Raw genomic sequence first — 13,379 nt, forward strand, 5'->3', positions numbered from 1 at the left:
TCCAGCATTTCCTGATCTGTCAGCTCCTTTGAAAACTCAGGGGTCCCTATTTTTAAGGTTTCATGGCTTCCACGTAGTTGGTTCTTCAGTTCTTCCTTTTCTTTTTTATATTTGTTAGTCGTTTCCTGGAGAATTAGTTATTGTTGTGCTTTCTTGGCTAATTGATTTTTCATCTCGGCCAAAGACATGCAGAATTCTTTCTGTTCTTCCTCATACCTTTTAGTGGTACAAATTGGGATCTGAGGGAATCTTGCAATATGCGAAGGTCCTTCAACAGGTTTTTTTTTCTTCTTGGAGGCTACTGACTTCATCCCGAACTCTGTCCTGAAGCATCAGCTCTATGAATTCATTTAGTTGAGTCTTTACATGCTCCTTTTCCCAAACAGTAACATTTCCTGCTTCTAATTGAGATCTCAGTAATCTCTCAAGCTTAATCACTCTTAACCAGTTTCTTCTGAGGAGACTCGGTCCTCTGCCTGCTATCACCATGATGGGCAGATTTGCAGACTGGCTTTCGTATTGCACTGGAACCTTGCATATACCTTTCACTCGTATGTTTTCACCAGTACACATCTTTAGTCTGGCATCTGAGTTTTCCAGCTTTAGTGAGTGGCCTCTTCCATTCAGATATTTAAACTTGTGTTCTCCTATGACTGTCGTGGATGCATCTGTATCCACCTCCATTCGAAGGGGTTTTCTGTTGACTCCTACTGTCACGTGGATTGGCTCTGTTTTACCCATTTTTAAATTGTGCAGGGAGTAAATATCTGACTCTGTTTCTTCTGGCTTCTCCATTATATAAATTTCATGACTTCTGCCTTTTTGTTTGAACTTTGACTTCAATCTTTCTTTACAATATCACAGAATGTGCCCATTTTGGTGGCAGTAGAAGCACTTGGTTCTTTTAAATTGTTGTTCATTTGTAGGCTGTGCGGTTCCAATTCTGCTGTTATAAATGTGGTTTTTATCCATTAAGCCATTGCTTTTTGCTGGTCTGTTAATGGTGACTGTTTCCTGCCTTTCCGCGGAGCCCTGCGCTTCCGCGCCATTTCTGGCCGGTGCCTCCCTCCCAGCGTGAAGAACTGCGCTATTTTGTGCTCCCTTAATTTCTTCTGAGTCCCTGACTGTGCTTTCCATTGTGAGTGCCAACTCCAGGGCTTTGCTGAAACCCAAATTTGTCTCAGACAGCAACCTTTTTTGAATGACGTCTTTGTTAATTCCACAAACTAATTGGTCTCTTACCATGTTGTTATTTGACGTCCTGAACTCACGGTGCTCTGTCAGTTGTTTTAAGGCTGCTACATAGCAAACGACTGTCTCCAGGGGCGCGACACCTTGAATTAAATTTAAAATGCTGCGTTGTTACTGAGGGTTTTGGCTGGAAATGGCCTTTCACTAGATTCACCAACTCATCAAAGCTCTTGGAATCTGAGGCATTGGGTGCCGATAGACTACGAATTAGGCCACATGTTTTACTGCCACATGTCAATAAGAGGATCGCTCGCCTCTTCTCCTCCCCTGATATGTTGTTGGCCAAAAAGAAAAACACGAGGCATTCAGTATAATGTGACCAGTCATCGGTGGTCTGATCAAACAGTTTGATGCAGCCAAATTGTGGCATATTGGAGAGCAGTGGCTTCGATGACTACGGTGAGGGTTTACAATTGTAATGGACTTACAACCGGCCTGCAGGCACGGCTACTTCAGTACAGTTGAGTTTCCGTGGCTTTCCTTGGTGTCGTTGACTGGTGGTATTTTGCTTTGTCGCCAGTTGTTATGTTTTAACTGTGGGTCACTTTGCTTGTGAACCAGTTGCATGCTTATCTGTCAGCAGGCAGGCAAGTCGATTACAATACATGGCAGACGCAGAGAGCAATATGAAATGAAGCACATACTATTTATTTACACAGGCAACAGGGTATTAATATAATGTATGCTTCTCCAGCTAGACCCTACTCTAGACTAACATTGACAATGGTAGCCCACGCTGCACAGCTTTTGGATCTTACAGTCATGTGGTCAACCTGCTCACAGAGTCTTGAGGTGTATTACACCTCAGATTACCACACTTTGGATCTGTCATTCCTAAAGCTTTTCACCATTGGGGGTTTTCTTCTTGTCATGTCTGGGTCTAATGGAGAATAATTGATGGAGATTGATTGCTATGATTAGTCAACAACTCCATTATCATTGTACAATGTGATTCCCAGGATGGTAGAGGGCAAACTAGATCATAGACTTTTCTTGGCCAGCAATTCTTATGTCCCCATGATGGAATGTTGAGAATTACTGGGAGGTATGATAGATTTAGGCACCACAACAAATTAAATTAAGTTAAATGCTGAGCAATTTAATTGAGTAAAAGTATACCTGTGTAAATTCCAAGCATGAAGTAATGGCAGCTTCTAGAACAAACTAAAGTTTCTCTAGGTGCACCCGACCCGAACCGGAGTGAAATAGTGTGTGATGACATCAGGCAAGCATCCCGACGCCGCCGTGCATTCTCACGACCTTTCAATCGGTGGGTGCATGAGAGAGTCAGCAGTGCGCCCGCCAACAATTAAGAGGCCTATTAAGGCCCTTAAGTAATTAGTTAAGTTGTATTTTTCGCTGCCCACTCAACCGTTCAGTTGGCGGGCGGGCGAATAGCCCAGGCGGCCTTTGTATTTTAAACGAAATCTCATCCACGAACGGGATGAGCTTTCCAACAGTTACTAAAAAAGAATAACATTTTTTTAACATCATTTTTTTCTTGTCCCTCTTCTTGTGACTGAGTCACATGTGGTGACACGTTTATATCATTTGTAAAATGTTTATCTTTGTACTTACAATTCTTCAGCTCCCTGAGGCAGCTCTGTGGCCGCTCCCACCCCCACCCTGGCAGTACTGAGGCTCTTAGTGCGCGTGCCACATTGGCTGGCTGTATATTGGCCAGCCAGTGTGAAATTGCAGCCGTTCCTGGGCCCACCTACCACATCTGCCTGACGAGGGGAAAATCCAGCCCTAGGTGTTGGTGTAAGATTCTACTTATAATAACAACAACCATTTAGATAAATCTGGAATATAAAGTTAGTCTCAGCAATGGTGACCATGAACCATCATTGATTGTCGTCAAAACCCATCTGGTTCATTGATGTCCTTTAGGGAAGGAAATCTGCCATCCTTACCTGGTCTGGCCTACATATGACTCCTGAAATGGCCCAGCCAGCCACTCAGTTCAAGGGCAATTTGGTTTGGGCAACAAAGAACAAAGAACAAAGAAAAGTACAGTACAGAAACAGACCCTTCGGCCCTCCAAGCCTGCGCCGATCATATTGCCCGTCATACTAAAACATTTTGCACTTCCGGGGTCCGTATCCCGCTATTCCCATCCTATTCATGTATTTGTCAAGCTGCCTCTTAAACACCACTATCGTACCTGCTTCCACCACCTCCTCTGGCAGCAAATTCCAGACACTCACCACCCTCTGCGTAAAAAACTTGCCCCTCACATCTCCTCTATAGTCTTCTCCTCTCACCTTAAATCTATGTCCCCTAGTAATTGACTCTTCCACCCTGGGAAAAAGCTTCTGACTATCTACTCTGTCCATGCCACTCATAATTTTGTAAACTTCTATCAAGTTTCCCCTCAATCTCCGTCGCTCTAGTGAGAACAATCCGAGTTTCTCCAACCCCTCTTTATAGCTAATAACCTCCAGACCAGGCAGCATCCTGGTAAACCTCCTCTGCACCCTCTCCAACGCCTCCATATCCTTCTGATAATGTGGCGACCAGAATTGCACGCAATATTCCAAGTGTGGCCTAACCAAGGTTCTGTACAGCTGCAGCATGACTTCCCAGCTTTTATACTCAATACCCCTGCCGATGAAGGCAAGCATGCCATATGCCTTCATGACTACCTTATCCATCTACGTTGCCATTCAGTGATCTGTAGATCTGTACACCCAGATCCCTCTGCCCGTCGATACATTTAAGGGTTCTGCCATTTACTGTATAATTCTTACCTGTATTAGACCTTCCAAAATGCATTACCTCACATTTGTCCGGATTAAACTCCATCTGCTATTTCTCCGCCCAAGTCTCCAACTGATTTATATCCCGTTGTATCCTTTGACAATCCTCTTCACTATCTGCAACTCCTCCAACCTTAGTGTCGTCTGCAAGCTTACTAATTAGCCCAGTTACATTTTCCTCCAAATCATTTACGTATACTACAAATAGCAAAGGTCCCAGCACTGATCCCTGTGGAACACCACTAGTCACAGCTCTCCATTCAGAAAAGCACCCTTCCACTGCTACCCTCTGTCTTCTATGACCAAGCCAATTCTGTATCTATCTTGCCAGCTCACCTCTGATCCCGTGCGACTTTACCTTCTGTACCAGTCTGCCATGAGGGACCTTGTCAAAGGCCTTACTGAAATCCATGTAGATAACATCCACTGCCCTTCCATCATCGATCATCTTTGTCACTTCCTCGAAAAACTCAATCAAGTTAGTGAGACACGACCTCCCCTTCACAAAACCTTGCTGCCTCTCACTAATACGTCCATTTGCTTCCAAATGGTAGTAAATCCTGTCACGAAGAATCTTCTCCAATAATTTCCCTACCACTGACATAAGGCTCACCAGCCTGTAATTTCCTGGATTATCCCTGCTACCCTTCTTAAACAATGGAACAACATTGGCCATTCTCCAGTCCTCTGGGACCTCACCCGTAGCCAGTGAGGATACAAAGATTTCTGTCAAGGCCCCAGCAATCTCCTCCCTTGCCTCCCTCAGTACTCTGGGGTAGATCCCATCTGGCCCTGGGGACTTATCCACCTTAATATTCTTCAAGATGCCTAACACCTCTTTTTTGATCTCAACATGATCCAGGCTATCTACACACTCTTCCCTAGACAAATCGACTACTAAGTCCTTCTCTTTGGTGAATACTGATGAGAAGTACTCATTTAGTATCTCTCCCATTTCTTCTGGCTCCACACACAGATTCCCACCTCTGTCCCTGAGTGGGCCTATCCTTTCCCTGGCTACCCTCTTGCTTTTTACATATGTATAAAAGGCCTTGGGATTTTCCTTAATCCTGGTTGCCAATGACTTTTCATGACCCCTTTTAGCCCTCCTGATTCCTTGCTTAAGTTTCTTCCTACTTTGTTCATATTCTCCACGGGCTTCATCTGTTCCCAGCCTTCTAGCCCTTACAAATGCTTCTCTTTTCTTTTTGACTAATCTCACAATATCCTTCGTTATCCAAGGTTCCTGAAACTTGCCATACTTATCCTTCATCCTAGCAGGAACATGCTGGTCCTGAATTCTTATCAACTGACGTTTGAAAGCCCCCCACATGTCAGTTGTTGATTTGCCCTCAAACATCCACCTCCAGTCTAGATTCCTCAGTTCCTGCCTAATATTGTTATAATTAGCCTTCCCCCAATTAAGCACCTTAACCCGAGGACTCCTGTTATCCTTATCCACCAGTACCTTGAAACTTACTGAATTATGGTTTCTTTTCCCGAAATGCTCTCCTACTGAAACTTTGACCACCTGGCCGGGTTCATTCCCTAATACCAGGTTCAGTATTGCCCCTTCCCTAGTTGGACTATCTACATATTGTCTCAGGAAGCCCTCCTGGATGCACCTTACAAATTCTGCACCATCCAAACCCCTTGCACAAAGTGATTCCCAGTCAATATAGGGAAAGTTAAAATCACCCACAACAACCCTATTGCTTTTACATCTTTCCAAAATCTGCCGACATAATTGTTCCTCAGTTTCCCGCCGGCAATTGGGAGGCGTATAGTAAACCCCCAACATTGTGACTGCACCTTTCCTATTCCGGAGCTCTACCCATATTGCCTCACTGCATGAGCCCTCCGAGGTGTCCTCCTGTCGTACAGCTGTGATATTCTCCTTAACCAGCAGTGCAACACCCCCACCTCTTCTACATCCCTCTCTATCTTGCCTGAAACATCTAAATCCTGGAACGTTTATCTGCCAATCCTGTCCATCCTTCAACCAAGTCTCTGTAATAGCAATAACATCATAGTCCCAAGTACTAATCCAAGCTCTAAGCTCATCTGCCTTGCCTGTTATACTTCTCGCATTGAAACAAACGCATTTCAGAACCCCAGTCCCACTGTGTTCAGTAATTTCTCCCTGCCTGCTCTTCCTCTTAGTCCTACCGGCCATATTCACTAGTTCCCAGTCATTTATTTCACCTGCTGACCTATTGCTCTGGTTCCCACCCCCCTGCCATACTAGTTTAAACCCTCCCGAGTGACACTAGCAAACCTCGCAGCCAGGATATTGGTGCCCCTCCAGTTTAGATGCAACCCGTCCTTCTTGTACAGGTCCCACCTGCCCTGGAAGAGATCCCAATGATCCAGATATCGGAAACCCTCCCTCCTACACCATCTGTTCAGCCACGTGTTTAGCTGCACTATCTTCCTATTTCTAGCCTCACTGGCACGTGGCACAGGAAGTAATCCTGAGATTACAACCCTAGAGGTCCTGTTTTTTAACTTTCTGCCTATCTCCCTGAACTCCCGCTGCAGGACCTCGTCACTCTTCCTGCCTATGTCATTAGTACCAATGTGTACCATGACCTCTGGCTGTTCTTCCTCTCCCTTCAGAATGTCCCGTACCCGATCAGAGACATCCTGGACCCTGGCACCAGGGAGGCAACATACCATCCTGGTGTCTCTTTCAAGACCACAGAAACGCCTATCTGAGCCCTGACTATAGGGTCCCCACAAATGTTGGCCTTGTCAGCGACACCCACTTCCCATGAAAGAATAAAGAAAAAATGTTGCCCATCCCTAATTGCCCTTGAAAAGGTGGTGGTGAGCCACTTTCTTGAACCATTACAGTCCATTTGGCATAGGAACACCCACAGTGCTGTTAGGAAGAATGTTCCAAGATTTTAATACAGTGACAGTGAAGGAACGATAATATAGTTCCAAGCCAGGATTGTGTATCACTTAGAGGGGAACTTGCTGATTGTGGTGTTCTCATGCATCTGCTGCCCTTGTCCTTCTAGCTGGTAGAGGTCACAGGTTTGGAAGGTGCAGCTGAAGGAGCTTAGTGAGTTGCTGCGGTACATCTTGTAGATGGTAAAACTGCTGCCACTGTGCTGGTGGTGGAGGGAGTGACCATTTGAGGTGGTCAATGGGGTGCCAATCAAGTAGGCTGCTTTGTCCCCGATAGCATCGAGCAATTTGAGCATTGTTGGAGCAGCACTCTACCCATAAGTGGGGAGTATTCCATCACACTCCTGACTTGTGCCTAGTAGATGGTGGACAGACTTTGGGCAGTCAGGAGGTGTGTTACAGCCTGCAGAATTCCTAGCCTCTGAACTGCTCTTGGAGCCACAGTATTTATATGGCTAGTCCAGTTTCAGTTTCTGGTCAATAATAACTCCCAGGATGTTGACAGTGGGTGATTCAGCGATGGTGTTGTAGGGTGGCCAAGTTACCTATTTGTAATAGTGTTGATCTGCAGACACTTCTTGTCTTGAAACATTAACTATATTTACAATATACTCAGCAGCAACTACACGTGTGCTTTCAGCTCCAACTCTAAGTCTACACTGGCTGTGTAGGCAGCCCGCGTTACCCTACTAGTGGTTATTACAGATAATGTGATCTCCCTAACAAGTGTTATTTTTAAAGGAATATCACACACTAAATAAAACCATAATTAGTACATTCCCCTTCCCCCCCACTTTAACTCAGCTATACATATTATATTTTCAAGTACATATTTTTCAAGACAACATAATATTTACACTGGGTAAGAAATTTACAAGTTCAGTCTTTCAGGTGGTTTCCTGGTACGTGTGGAAAGTTGCAGCTCCACAACTTCAGATTCTTTGTCAGGAACCCTCTTTTCCCGAGTTGCCTGAACATCAGGTGCTTCGGTGGCACTTGCAGTTCTGTATCCTCAACTCTTACAGGAACACCAGACATGTCAGTCCTGAGTTGAGTATCTTCAACAGGAAAAGCAGACCTGGTCATGGTCACTGGTGGAACCATAACTTGATGATTTGTCTCTCTCTTCACAAAATGATCCACATGTTTACAGATGATCCGGCCTTCCACCTCCATGTGGTAAGATAGAGGCCCAATCACCACACTTATTTCACCCGGTAACCACTTTGGCCTTTCCCATATATCGGCTTTGGTTCTTCACGTATACAGCTCTCCCATGGTAAATTTCCTCTTGCAACTATGCCGGTTGTGTCTGGTTTTGTGGCTTCCCTGACTCCTTTCCACCTTCCCCTCTAAATTCGGCATTATTAAGCTCAATCTCATCCTGAGACAGCGTTTCAACAATAACTCTGCAGGTGTGACACCTGTTGTTGTGTAAGGAGTAGTCCTGTAATGAAAAAGAAAGCGTGCTAGCTTGGTTGCCAAGGAATCGCCAGTTAACTTTCTCACGCCTGTCTTGAACATTTGAACCACCCTTTCGGATGGTCCGTTTGAGGAAGGGTGGTAAGGTGCAGTTTTCACATGAGCGATGCCACTGAGGCTGATAAGCCGTTGAAACTCAGCACTCATAATTGTTGTGCCGTTATCAGAAATGACTTCTTCTGGTAGTCCGTGAATGGCAAAACTCTGATGTAGTTCTCCATTGTAGCTCCTGACATTGGTAACTTTACCTCCTATATGTCCAACATTTTGAATGGGTATTGACAACGAGCAGAAACATTGACTACATTGCAGCTTTCCTGAGAACAATGTGTAACCACACCCAGGGTCTACCTGGCCACTCCCATGGGTGTAATGGAGTTGTCACTGGCAACTTTTGCTGTTGATGACATTGCACACAGTACTTTACTAAACTCTCTATTTCACCATCCACCCTAGGCCACCATAGATAGCTGCGTGCTATGGTCTTCATTCAGGAAATTCCTGGATGGGCACTGTGTAGCTCAATTAAAAGAGGCTTCCCCTTCCCTTTGGAGGAACTATCACTCATGCTCCCCACAATAAGATGCATCCTGGCTGGTTATTTCATGTCTTCTGTTAAAGTACGGTTTCATTTCATCAGATACAGGCTCCTGTGACCAACCATGCAATACTTGTTCTCGTACTTGAGATAGGACTGGGTCCCGACTTGTCCAGCCTCTGATCTGTCGAGCATATACTGGCGAGGAATCTCAGAAATTTAACAGTAAAACAAGTTCCTGTGGAACTGAGACAAGCTCATCATTATCTTGTAAAGGCAAATGACTAAGGGCATCAGCGTTTGCGATTTGATTGCCAGGCCTATGTACGAAAGTATATTCGTATGCTGCTAGAATTAAGGCCCTATTAATATTTCTGTATCTTCATTCTATGTGACTTCTTCCTAGCGCAGACTTTAATCTTGGCCTTCTTTTTGACTTCACTATTGGCCAGACTTCTCTCAGATGCAAGCTCAACTTGTCTGAGATCAGTGGCTGAGTCTCCCAAAATTTCATTATCTGTCTGCTTCTTGGGAAATTCTGAGATTTTTGCTTCCAAAGCCTCTTTGGCTTCATTTAGCTCATTCTTCAGCTCTTCTGTCTCTTTTTTGTATTTGTTTGCTGCCTCCTGGAAAATTGAACATTGTTGTATCTTCTCTGCCAACTCATTCTTCAGTTTGTTCAGAGAAGTGCTGAATTCTTTCTGTTTCTCTTCATACTTTTCCAGAGGTACAAACTTTGACCTGAGGGATTCTTGTCGTGTGTGAAGGTCTTTCAACAGGTTTTCTTTTTCCCTGTGAAGGTTGCTCACCTCGTCTCAAACTCTGTCATCAAGCAGGGTCTCTTCGAGTTTCTTTTGCTGTTCTTCCAGGTTTTGGTTTAAGACAGCCTGCATTTCGTCAGGTTGTTGAGTCCTTACACAAACCTTTTTTAAAACAGGAACACTTCCAGCTTCCTTTTAGAATCTCAGTGGCCAATCAAGGTTGATTTCCATTAGCCAATTTCATCCTAGACGGCTTGGTCCTCTGCCTCTCAATACCAACAGTGGTAGCTTTGCTGATTGGCTTCCATAATGGACAGTTACTCTGCTTATGCCTTTTACTTGAATGTCTTCACCTATATGAGTTTTTAACTTGGCCACTGTTCATGCCAAGCTTAATTGATGTGCGCCATTATTCAAATATCTGGAAGTATGTTTCCCAATTACTGTAGTGGAAGCTCCTTTGTCCACTTCCATTCTAACAGGTTGGCCATTTACTTTCACTGTGATAAATATTGGTTCTGTCTTTCCAACTTTCAGATTAATCAACGAGTAAATGTCAGAATTTGTTGTGAAATTGTAGATTTTATTGGGCTTCTTCTTTTGTTTATAATCTTATAGTCTTTTGAATCTTTCCTTGCATTGCCTCATCATATGTCCATTTCTGTGACAATAGTATCATTCGATTTTTTTAAACTGCCAATCGCTAAAAGACTGATTGTTTCCACCTCTATTAAAATTATTCTTAGATTTCACTGCTAACTTATTTTTCTTTATTCTTTGGCTAGCGGGGGCTGTTTCCCGCTTCTCAACAGAGTCTCGCTTTTTCGCGCCATATTAGGCTGAGGTTTCCTGCTCAATATGGAAGATGGCACCATTTTGCACACCTGTATTGCTTGTGAATCTCTTACAGTGGTTACCACAGCCAGCGCTATCTCTAGCGCCTTCTTGAAACCTAGATTCACTTTGGACAATAACCTTTTCTGAATAGTGTCCTCTTTACACCACACACTAAACGATCTCTGAGCATGTAATTCAGAGTTGTTCTGAACTCACAATGTTCTGTTAACTGCTTCAAATTTTCTACGTAGCATGCAATTGTCTCACCGGGGCTCTATTTCACAAATTAAACCTGAACATCTGCATAGTGATCGAGGGCTTGGTTTGGACCTTCACGAGGTCCACTAATTCATCAAAATTTTTTGAATCGGGGGCACTGGGTGCCACCAAACTTCAAATCAAACAGTAGGTTTTGCTCTCACAAGTACTCAAGAGGATTGCTCACCTCTTCTCTTCCCCCGTAATCTCATTTACTTGAAAAAAGAACGTGAAGCGTTCTATGTATTGAGACCAATTGTCTGTGGCTGGTTCAAAAGGATCAATTCTCCCAAATTGTGGCATCTTGAGAGAGAACGACTTCTTCAATTCTAATGGACCTTGCTAATTATTGGGCAAGGCACAGGGCTGATTTCTTTTTAACTTGATTTCTTCAGTTCAATCCTGTTTTATCCTCATCGCCAGTTTGTTGTAGGGCGCCAAATTGCCTATTTGTAATAAAATTAATCTGTAGTCACTTCTTAAGTGGAAACATTAAGGGCAGAATTCTCCGGCCGGCGAGCGAGGGCGGAGCCCACTCACTGACGTGTAAAATGATGCGCGGTGATGTCGGGCGGGCGTCCCGACATCACCACGCGTCATTTAGATTTTCAGTTTGGCGGGGGTGCAGCCGACTCGGCTGCATGCCCGCCGAACTGTCAAAGGCCTATTAAGGCCATTTAAATAGTAATTAATTCAATTAGCCCAGGCGGCCTTCGCATTTTTCATGAAACCTCATCCATGGGCGGTTTCGCGAAGCTTTAAAAGTCAATAAAAATTTTAAAAATAATTCTTTCACATGTCCCAGCTCATGTGGCAGTGTCACATGAGGGGACGTGTTTTAAAAGTTTTTAATTCCCTTTATTTAAACTTACACATGTCAAACCGATCCCCCTGAGGCACCTCCGTGCCTCAGGGAGATCTCGGCGCTCTTTCGCGCGCATGCATGAAATCTCAGGGAATCCCCCCTCTCCCTGCCTGCACAGGGAGTGCTCAGCGGTTCCAGGTGTGCGTCACACCTGCCCACCTAAAATGGCGGCACGTCCCCGACCTGGGGCACTGATTGGGTTCATGCCCACGCCCGCCCGCCTCCTCAAAACCCCCTGATGGGGGGAAAAATTCATCCATAGTTTATTTACTATGTACTCAGCAGCAACAACACATGTGCTTTCAACTCCAACTCTATCTCTACACTGACTGCAGAGTTACTGCAGATCATGTGATCTCTCCTAACAAGTATTATTATTAAAGGTACATTACATACTAAATAAAACCATAATTAGTACAGATGGTAATGCCATTGAATGTCAAGGGGAGATGGTTGGATCCTGTCTTGTTGGAGATTGTCATTGCCTGGCACTTGTGTGGTGTGAACGGCAGAATGCTGTTTAGCTGCCGTCCTGAATGCAAGAACAGGAGTAAAACAAGATTAAGACTGAAACATGCAAAGAAAAGGAAACAAAACAGGGGCAGCGGTTCCGGTCCGAAATTATTGAACTCAGTGCTGAGTCCATAAGGCTGATCAGGGCCCAATCAACTCTATTTTGTTATTTGAACAGGACAGGGTGCCTGTCGATGGCTTACATATGGGCTTCTACTCACAGTACTTTGCTTTATTTTGTTTTGAATATTTTTCCAGCCACCCTTCTTCTGCCAACTCTAACATGATTAGAGGACGGTGTCAGTAAGCCAGGAAGGGAGCTGTTGGGAGAATTGATTTACCCACTACCCCCACTTAGCAACGTGGAAAAGCACCCCAAGACTAGGCAGATCCAACTTCCGATATTACTGGGAACTCAGGCATGAGATTCAAATTGGATTTCCCTTGAATTCACCAGTGATCTTTTAACAAAAATTGGCAGAGTCTTTAATGTTACTCCATCTTTACTGTAGAGTCACTTATCTTACAATACAGGAGGTCATTTTGCCCATTGTGTTTGTGCCAGCTCTTTGAAAGAGCTGTGCAATTTAATCTCCACTCTGCTGTTCTTTCACCTTAGCCCTAAAGATTATTCATTTTCAAGTATTTAGCCAATTCCCTATTGGAAGTTATTGATCAATCTCCTTGCATTCCCCTTTCAGGCAGTGTGTCTCATTTCTTAATAACACGCTGCGCAAAAAATATTCTCCTCGTTTTACCCATGGCTCCCTTGTCAATTACAGTATTGTGAGTCCTTGTTCTTTGGTTACCAACCCTCTTGCCTCTAGAAACAGTTCCTTCTTATTATCATTTTATAGTATAAAAATTCTCCTCTCACTTGAGTTCCTCCCTGTTGGATCTTTTCCTGCTCTTCAGGCTTCTTAGTTTCCCTCCCTATCTTACCCTGTGCCTTTCTCTTGCTGCATTCATTTCATTCAGTCTTTTCTCATCGTCTTCGTTTCTCCTTCCTTCCATAAATTCTTTCCCTGACACTGCCCCATTGTCGCTCTGTTCAAATTGTCTTTTCTCTTTATGCTGTGTTGCTCCATAAGTATAGCAAAAAAATACCCCATTCTCTCTATAGAATAAATTGTTGGCAGTTGCAAAAAGAAATACAATATTCATCTTTACCAGGGAATAATCAAGTCTTTTAATTA

This window comes from Cetorhinus maximus, chromosome 12 (assembly GCF_964194155.1).
Source record: "Cetorhinus maximus chromosome 12, sCetMax3.hap1.1, whole genome shotgun sequence".
In the NCBI taxonomy this organism is placed as follows: Eukaryota; Metazoa; Chordata; class Chondrichthyes; order Lamniformes; family Cetorhinidae; genus Cetorhinus; species Cetorhinus maximus.